Source organism: Conger conger, chromosome 1, assembly GCF_963514075.1.
Source record: "Conger conger chromosome 1, fConCon1.1, whole genome shotgun sequence".
Taxonomy (NCBI): domain Eukaryota; kingdom Metazoa; phylum Chordata; class Actinopteri; order Anguilliformes; family Congridae; genus Conger; species Conger conger.
In genome coordinates, this window is record NC_083760.1 from 92041413 (window position 1) to 92052116 (window position 10704).

The window sequence follows — 10704 nt, forward strand, 5'->3', positions numbered from 1 at the left end:
GAAGGAGTTTATAGTGTCAGTCAGTCTCCTTGATGTAATACATGAGATTCAGTGAAACCACCCTAATTGTAAGTTTATACATTTCTGGCCAATGCTCATATGGTCTGAAATGTAAGAAATGTTAAAAGGTACGGGCTGAATATTGTGGTGAATACAAAAGGGGATGGGGTCAATGTTTTAGTTTTTTACAATCGTTTTCACACTTGTCTCAATACCATGTCCACTTTTTCACACTTCACACTTTCACCATATCAATAGACTATGTGAACTAAACTGTGTATACTTTTGCATTGCTTTGATACAAAAGGCATTCAATCACCACTTCTTCCAAAATTCATGAATACCTCTCTCAGTCAGTGTTCACTACCAGCACGAGTCTGTGCAAATACAGCGAATTTCACAGACATTTAGATACTCTGTTCAAAACAGTTAGCTTTCAGTTCAAAACCCCACAAAATTCTGATCACTGTGGATGGAAATATGCTGCATTTTGACAGACAAATGAAACTATATGCTTGAAATACATAAGACAGATCATTCTGATTTTTGCAGAAAGTTTTAATTTTTTTTGTTTGCAGACTTTTTATCATCCATACATCATACTTGCATTGACATGTGTATGTATATATGGAAAATATAGATGTAATGTAATAGTGGAAAAATCTCTTCAGTGACAACTACATTACATTACATTACATGAATGGCATTTGGCAGACACTCTTATCCAGAGCGACATACAACAAAGTGCATGTCCATAACCAGGGATAAGTGCCCTGAAAGACCCTAGAGGGAAGTACAATTTCAACTGCTACCTGCACAACAAAGATACGTTTTTTTTTTCTTCAAACCGCAGCACGCAAATGTATGAACAACCCCTTAACTAGCCAAACACTGCTTACCTAGCCAAACTAAAAATACTGATACCCAGAAAGTAAATCACAGACAGTGATTACTATTACTATTACTGCCGTATATGTACTTTTTCCTCGATATGAAAATCTATGGCCAAATGCAGAGGACAGGATGGATGGGCCAGGCCAACAGTAGACTTATGATACTGATAGGCAGACAATATATGTGCGAATTGCTGTATATAGTGAAAATATTGCTATTTGGTATGTATTTGTTATTGATTGTAATGTATTTTGAGTAATTGATTGTATTGTATTTTTCTTTTCTGAACTACAGTATATCATAGTTATTGTATATAATGTTATTCTGGGTTTCTGATACAGTAAAACATTCATACATTAACCACACTCATTCATGACATCTATTGTGAGAGGCAAACCAACAGATCAAAAGTTTCTTTAGCTGCTTGGCTTGAAGTATTTGCATATATGCAAAAATCGAGGAAAGGGACACACATAATATATGTATTTAGCAATGTTCCAAGTTGTTTGTGTTTTGTAGTTCATTGTACATTGAGTGACAAAGTAGTGTTCTGGGAGAAAGCATATGCTATAGTTACGGCAGCATGAGTCACTTTTGGGTGAAATATGAAGTGTTTTTGTGGTTGAAGTGCAAAGGTTAACTGATGTGCTCAGGTGCGTGTTTCAAAAGCACATTGTGTGAAGTGGACATGGTATTGAGACACTTTCACCCCTTTGCACTAGCCCCCTAACTACTAACAAACTATATTCCGGATTCATTGGTAAGTTGGACAGAAATTCTATATTCTATATTTGTTTTTCACTGTACCAGTCAAAAGTTTGGATACACCTTGCCTTTTTCTGGATTTTTTGATCAATGTTTTATTTCCACTGTTTGTAATCAAGCAATTAATATGTGGTCAAAGTGCAGATTCTCATATTTCAACATCAGATGAGCTTTGAACCATATTGCTGCTGCCAGATATGCTGTAGATACTACAGGGACATTTTCTGCTGACTCATTTTCCTGTTGAGCTCAGTGGAAGAATTGTTCAGGAGAAAGAACCCTTGACGTATCTACTGTGTATGTAGTAGCAGCAGGGTTGTTTGAGGCTGGTTTGATACCTCAGACCCTTGATGACTTAAAGCCATTTAGCCAACAAATGTGTTCTATACTGTATCAGCATAATTTACAGCCAAATCTAGTCCCACCTCCCAATTCCCATAGAGATCCATTCAAATGCAAAGAGTTATAGTATCGCTTGTAGGACAACCTGAGAACAAGATATCCAGACTCTGGTGATGTTGATAGGTCACAGACATCAGGAAGTCATGCTATGAAATGGATATATGCAACTAAATACTATTTTATTTGACATTATGTGAAAGTGTCTCAAACATTGAAATGGGGGGGGGGCTATGTATAAATTCTGTAATTACTACATGGTGCAACCAAAATGTATAAAAACATGGTTTAATAAAATGTGAGAATCTGCACTTTGACCACATATGTTTTGCTTGATTACAAACAGTGGAAATAAAACATTAATTAAAAAATCCAGAAAAGGCAAAGTGTGTCCAAACTTTTGACTGGCACTATAGTTTGGCCAGTTTACAAGCACCCCCTCCCCAGTCTCATCTGCAACTAGTGTGACACATTGGACAAGAGTGTATCTGGGAGCATGAACTCTAGGATTCATGCAAAGATGGACAAAAGTATTTCAATACAAAATTTAAAAAAGGTATTCTTGTGTTACCATACCACGCCATTCTACTGACAATATCTCATTGAAGACATTTATTATCCATTCCAGAAAGAAAAACTCTACTAGGAAGTGGTGGTAGGTATTATATCAGCCATGTGTAATAACCAACTTGTACTAAAAGCCACTTCAACACCTTTCAATCCACTCTGTTTTGAATTCATCCAGCAGAGGACAGTATATGCTGTCCAACGGTGTATGGCATAGGCGATTTTAAGTCAGTCAGGATCACTAAGACAATCGTATAACCGTATAAGGACTGAGAGCCCTCCCACAAAGCTTTACGCTGCCAACTGTAACGTACGCAGTATTATATTCAGTGCAGTCCATAATTATTTGGACAGTGACACATTTTTATTGTTTTTGCTCTGTTCTCTTAATTTGAACTTTACACAAAAAATTGAAATAAAACAATCATATGTCAACAGCTAAATATTCTTGAAATTATGTATCAAAAATAACTTTCAGAACATAGAGTTTGACTGAAAGCAAGAGAGCATTTCAGCAGTGTGTCGTTCAGCATACTCTGTGGTCAGCCCCCAGAAAATTTTCTCATCATCTCTGCCATTTCATTTCTCAAAAAAAAAAATGTCTTGAGCCACCAGAAGTGCAAATAAAGAACCAGATGCTGTATGAACAGCCTCAGAGCAGTGAGGGATACACATCCCAGGTTATACACATGACCAGTTACTGACCACCAGTTACTGAGACCACAATAATTTCCTCATATGATATGTAGCCACTACAACAACATGCAATAGATATATAAAGTGTGATAGTTATGTAGGCGGTAAATCTTTGACCATTGAGGGACTCACCAGTCTTTCAATGAAGAGCCAGGCTCATCTGATCTTCACTTGTTTTTCAAGCCTTCCGGGTTTCTCTCTTTAATAGTCTACTTCAGTTCAGGAAGTTTCCTTTTCTCAATACACCACGCCCAGCTGTGTGTGTACGTGTGTCTGTGTGTGTGTGTGTGTGTGTGCGTGCATGTTTACATGCCAGGGAACAAACTCCCTGTGGAGGTCAGAACAGTAGAATCTCTTACCACCTTCAAGCGCAGACTGAAGACACACCTCTTCAAGATGCATCTCTCCCCGCCCCTCCCTACCTCCCCTTTACTTGTGTTATTCCTCTAGGATGATACCTTTGCTAGTTTTGTTTGGCTAGGTAAGCTGTTTATTCATATATTTGCGTGGTGTGATATTAGGCCCTAGTCCTTATCCTTGTTGTGCTATTAGCAGTTGAAATTGTACTTCCCTCTAGGATCTTTCAGTTATGGGTCTGCACTTTGTTGCTCTGGATAAGAGCATCTGCCAAATGCCAATAATGTAATGTAACATAATGTAATGAAGACAGAAACTAAGACGATAACAATTGCTTTAAAAACATTTGTGTAAACTAAAATAAAAGAATTAACGCAAAATAAATGAAAAAACTAAATAAAACTCATGGTAGAGGTGGAAAAACAAAGTGAAACAAAGTAAAAAATAGCTGTTTTTGTGGTCATCTGAAACTAACATATAGAAAATATGTATATATCCAGGTGCATCTCAAAAAATTTGAATATTGTGGTCTAAGTTAATTTTTTTCTGTAATTTAATTCAAAAAGTGAAACTTTAACATATTCTAGATTCATTACACATAAAGTGAAATATTTCAAGCCTTGTTTTAATCTTGATGATTATGGCTTAGAGCCCATGAAAAAAAAAAAAAAAAAAAAACAGTTCCTCAAAATATTATAATATTACATTAGACTGATCAAAAAAAGGATTTATAATACAGAAATGTTGACCTTCTGAAAAGTATGTTCATTTATGCACTTATGTAATATTCCAATATTTTGAGATACTGGATTTTAGATTTTCATGAGATGTAAGCTGTAATCAAGATTAAAACGAAAAAGCCTTGAAATATTTCACTGTGTGTAATGAATCTAGAATATATGAAAGTTTCACTTTTAAATTACGGAAAACAAAGAACTTTTCCACAATTTTTTTTTGAGATGCACCTGGATATAAAAATTAAATAGAGATGAGTCAGTGAAATAAAAGCAAACTGGCAAAGCCATTGCAGTAACTAAGTAAAATTAAACTGAAATATGAGATGAATGTGAAAAAAGACAAAAAAAACTGTAACCCTGGTACGTGCGGGGCCAGAGGAACCATGCACAGACTCAAGGATAACGAGAATAGCAGGTTTAATTGCAACGGTAGATAAAGGGGCAGACAGAGCATAATCCAAATATCAGGCAGGGTTCAAAACACCGGGTTGTCAGTCCAAAACAGGACAGAGGTACCAAAATCACAATCCAGAGAAACAAAGTCCAAAAGACCAGGCAGGAGTCATAAAACAGAAATCAAAACTAGAACCAAAACAGAACAGAATATGAACGGATGGAAAACAGGCCTCAACACAACACAACACAACACAACACAACACAACACAACACAACACAACACAACCATAAACAGGGGGGAACAGACTTGACGAACTAGCCCCAAGAGAACAAAACAGGCTTAAATGGACTAACAAATGAACTAAACAATAAACAGGTGTGGGAGCTGGGGAACAGAAAATGAGGAACAGGTGAGAGCAATTGACAAACGACAGGAAGGAAGTTGTGGGAGAAAAATATAATGTAGTACAATGTAACCTAGGATATATGTATCCAGATATGTACAATGCATATAGTTAGAAAACTGCTTAAAAAGAATAAATTGTGCTTGTGACAGATAACCAGCAGAAATGTAAGGGAGGGGTGAATGCTCGACCACAGCTTCAGGAGATGAGGCAGAACACCCTCCCATCGTTGGGTGCGCTCAGGTGCTTGTTATGATAAAAAAGAATGAGGAGGAAGCGCATCCAAGGTCGGTTCCTTCTTAACCAGCCTAGGAGGAACCACGGGTGTTAAATGTAACCTTTGTAGTTGCTGTAGCAGTGTGTTAATTGCAAAACAAATGTTACATGACTTAAGGAGCAGAGGTGGGCCCAGGAGTACAACGTGTGATGGAAAAGTACTGAAACATTGTATGAAGATGATTGGCTTTCACCGTAATGTATGCATGCGATAACTTAGGATGTGTAATGGTATAAGAATAGACACCCTGTCTGCTAAAATCTAGTGTTTTCTCACATTGGTGTGAGGCATTCTCCGTGCTTTGTTATAGGGTTAATAAAGTTTGTATTATTTAAACTCTCCTTGCTGTGAAAGAACTGGGTTCTTTTAAACGAGAAAGGTTGCTTGCAAGACGTCCCTCCTTGGAATTTCCCCCACAAAGTCCAAATATGGAGTGAAGGGCGGAGACATGTAATGAGGAAAGAGAGGAGGAAAAGGAGGACTGGAGTAAAAATACAGAGAAAAGAAAAATATAAAAAGGGGCACGGACGTGACAGAGAGAGAGAGAGAGAGAGAGAGAGAGAGAATGAGAGAGACAGAGAGAGAGAAAGTGTGTGAGAGAGAAAGTGTGAGAGAGAGAACGTGTGTGAGAAAGAGAGTATAATACTGTCTCTCCGCTGAATCAAAGATGTATTCCAGTGCTTGCTATGATTTTGAATATTTTTGATTTGGATAGTTTTTCAATGGGTGGCACGGATGGTGCAGTGGGTAGCATTGCCGCCTCACAGCAAGGAGGTCCTGGGTTCGAATCCTCGTCGGCCGGGGCCTCTCTGTGCGGAGTTTGCATGTTCTCCCCGTGTCTGCGTGGGTTTCCTCCGGGTACTCCGGTTTCCTCCCACAGTCCAAAGACATGCAGGATAGGCTGATTGGAGAGTCTAAATTGCCCGTAGGTATGAGTCTGAGTGACTGGTGTGTGTGCCCTGCGATGGACTGGTGACCTGTCCAGGGTGTATTCCTGCCTTTCGCCCAATGTATGCTGGGATAGGCTCGAACCCCCCCCCCCCCCCCCCGCTCAGTTCCACAGATCACTTTATTCAGCAAAAGAAGCATCTCAGGCTGGAGACCAAAGTGTGCGTGCGTGTGTGTGTGAGAGAGAGAGAGAGTGTGTGTGTGTGTGTGAGAGAGAGAGAGCGCAAGGGAGAGGGAGGCCAGTATAATACTGTCTCACCACTGAATTTAAGACCGACAGCACATCCATCTGAGGAGAGGAGAACGAAATAGAGACAGATAGATGGAGTGAGAGAGATCAAGGGAGACAGAGAAAGAGAGGGAGGGAGGGAACGTAAATGAGGACGTCTCTCTGGGAGGAAGAAGGGAATCAGAGGGGAGTGCAGACGGGGGATTACAGACCTGCGGCTGCCTGCTGCACACAGTGAGTAAGCCCTGCTATACCGTGTGTGCGTGCGTGTGTGTGTGTTAGTGTGTGCGCGTGAACATGTGTGTGTGCGTTAGTGTATGGGAGTGTGTGTGTCTGCATTAGTGTATGGGAGCGTGTGTGTGTGAGCGTGTGTCTGTGCGTTAGGGTATGGGAGTGTGTGCATGTGAACATGTGTGTCTGTGCATTAGTGTGTGTGAGCGTGTGTGTGTGAACGTGTGTCTGTGTGTTAGTGTATGGGCCTCACAGCCTTGTCCTCTAGCTTTCTAATGTTCATGCACATGTTGGTATAGCTTTTCTTCCTCTCATTAGTGTGAAAGTACTGATCTTCAGACCATAAGCGTGTCAGCCAGGGGCACTTGGGCTGGCCGAATGCAAACACACATCAGCAGCTTCTGCCCTGTGACAGCTAATACCAGGAGAGGCCTTCAACCTGTAAAACCATGTTTACGGTCGGAAAATCAATATATACCTGGTTGATCAGGACCAATTCCATCCTTGGTTTATTGTGTTTGGGTCTTTGTATTAACAAAATATATGTATACGCTTAATTTTCCTGTCCCAAAGTCGTCTACACTTTCAGTAAATCACAGATCCTTTAGCTATTTGGGAGTGCTCTTCAGTGAGCCATATCATTCATCCATAGGTGGCGATTAACCCAGATTCATTTAGTAAATACATTTTTAAATCGGATAGTATCCCTGCTGAAGAAAACAGCTCAAGCTAGGTTTTGAAACAGCTGGTAGCTGGTTGACCAGTTCAGACCAGCTCCATACTCGACATGGTTTGGCAAGATCAAGCTATGTTTTGAAACCGCTTACAGCTGGTTATTTCACGCTGGTCATAGCTGGATCTTACAGCAGGAATGGAAAATTGTTGTCGGTTGTGGATTCAGACTCCGGGCACTAGGATTGCACTGAGTACATAAAGAGCCTCACGGATGAGACAGACATCCTGCACGTATGCACGCTCGTGCTAACCTGCTATCATGCCAACTGAGACCAACTGAAAGTTCACACCCACACACGTCCAGCCTGCAGGCAGTCTGAGCTTCTTAGTGGGGGAGGTGTGGCATTATTGAAAGCCTTGTGCAAGCTTAGCAGTGGCAGAACAAGAGTCAGAACGTGCTTTCAAAGAGTCTGGGATGAGGATGGGGGGAGTGGTGCATCTTGGGAACTGTTCCCTCTCCTACAACAGCGGCCACACACAAACACCCAGACACACACACACATACACACACACACACACACACACACAAACACCCAGACACACACACATACACACACACACACACACACACACACACACACACACACACACACATACACACATAATTTATTTTCATAGTTACTTAGCAGCAGAGAGGCAATAACCTTTCAGTTGCTGGCTGCAGTCCAAACGGAATTTTCTATCATATGTTTATATTCTATTTCTCCGAGGAGTGGAGTACACCTCCCAAACCCAGCAAACATCCTATCGGACATCCTGTAGGAGTGTGCTTTCTTACTCTCCCAGTCTAATGTCTAAGGTTTTTTTTCACTCCAACCCTAACAAAGCACACCGTGTGTGGGTGACATTGGCTCAGGCAGTAAGAGCAGTCGTTGATCCCGCCCTGGGTGTGTCGAAGTGTCCCTGAGCAAGACACCTAAGCCCCAAATGTTCCTGACGAGTTTGTTGGTGCATTGCATGGCAGCCAATCACCGTTGGTGTGTAAGTGTGAATGGGTGAATGAGAATGAGCTCCAAAAAAATATCTTCAATTTTAAAAGTTTTTCACAGAGAAATGTTTGATTTGCGATCAAAAAATGTACATAAATGTTTAAAAATAATCAGAGAAGAAAATGAAGACATTCTGAATACTAAAATACAAATAAAAAAGAGTTAAAATTTTAAAAGAGGAAACAAGGACTTCAGGCAGGAGGATTAAACCGTGGAAACAGAGGCAGTGAAGGTAAGCATCTGGAAAACATTTTTACTTTTTACTTTTATTGACTCATTTATCTTTTAAAATAAAAAATAGGAAGTTTATCATTCAAGAAAAAAACCCTTTAAAAGGCTGCTTAAAATCAGGCAAGAAAGAGGACAGCAAAGTGGCAGGTGAAATGACAGTTGGAAAAATTGGAACTGCAGCAACAACAGCAGCAACTGCAGCAAATGTATCAATCTTGGCTCCAGCCAGCCAATCAGAACCCTCAGCCCAGCCAGGAGATGTGTGAAATTCAATACCCTGAGCATATTCAGTCGGCTAAGGCAAAAAAGCAACACAAGGACAAAGTCCTGAGGAGTTTCCCAGAGATACTGGTGTCAGATTATTCTGGGCCAGAAGAGAACAGGGTCAGGTGCAATGTACTGTTCCACAAGTACCCCACTGCCTGGCACACTGCCTGCACATTGTTAGGACCAGGGGGGACTCTCTGGGGAGATACACCTACAGCTCAGTGCTGGGTAGCAGTGTGGTATGCCATTACAGACATGGACCCAGAATGTATTAATGCATTTACCGACATGCCACGAACATCCCTCTCAGACAGGGTAACTGTATACCTGAAAAAAACTGAACGGGCCTTGAAAGATCACCATCCTGCAGCAAAACTGTTCAACTTAGAGCCTGTAAAACCCCACATTAACCCAATGACGGAATTTAACGGGGGCCAAAGGGGGTTTTGCGTGCTTGTCCTTCTGGCCCAGGTTGGCGTAGCATTGTCTGGGCTCCTTAGAGTTAATTTGGTAGGAACCAGCGCCGAAACGCCCATGGGTTCCCTTCGCACCAGATTACAAGAGCCGTGCGTCACCGATCCTTTAATGGGCAGAAACTTGCTGGCCTCAGAGCTAAGAACTACCACAGATGTACCAAGCCGCCGATCGGTCGGTCTTTAGCCACCCTTTCCCCCAGAGTATTCAGTTGTAATTCAGGCTGAAAAGGTACAAGATGAATTAGAGTCATGGAGATCACACAAGTTACAAACAAAATAGTTTATTCACAGACAGGTAGGTTATTAGCTTTAGAATGCCAATAGTCAATTACAGATACACAAATTAAGAATCGAGGTAGAGTAAATCATCATACCTAGCCTGCGTTGGCTACACACAAACAAAGAGTATAGAATATGCCGTGTATGGGAAGCCGATTACGATCTTCCATTGCTACACATACATGGAACGTGCTGTGCGAGAAGCCGGTTACGGTCTTCCCCTGCTACACATACATACATACATACATACCCAAGACATGTTGCGTGGGAAGTCGAATACGATCTTCCTGATATTTACATACACGTACAATATGCTGTGTGGGAAGTCGAATACGATCTTCCCAGATTGGTCTGTCTCCCTTGCTTTTATGCCAAATCCTACGTTTGGAACCAGGCGGCAGTGCCATAAATCAACCTGGGAGGGGTGGTCAAATCTAGAATTTAGACCCCCACCTTTGAGGATTGTTAAGTAGGGAAAATGAGATGATTACCAAGAGAGGACGTGTAGGTTTTCCCTTGAGTTACTGAAACTATGGTTTATTAAACTCCATTTGGTATGAAATGTATTTCATCCGATTCCTTGATTTTACCAGATCACATCCATACCAAACAGATTACCCTTATGTTTTATTATATTGCAGTTATCATGAAACTTCCCTCCTGATTATCCATTTTACATGCACTCCCTGTTACCATTACATAAGACTTAATGCAATAATACGGAGGATCACATGGACAATGTTTTCAAGGTTTTACCAGGTCTATTTACTATCTTAAAAGCAGTTTTGAATATTTAATCTAGGAGAGCAGTCACCGGTGTAATGGCA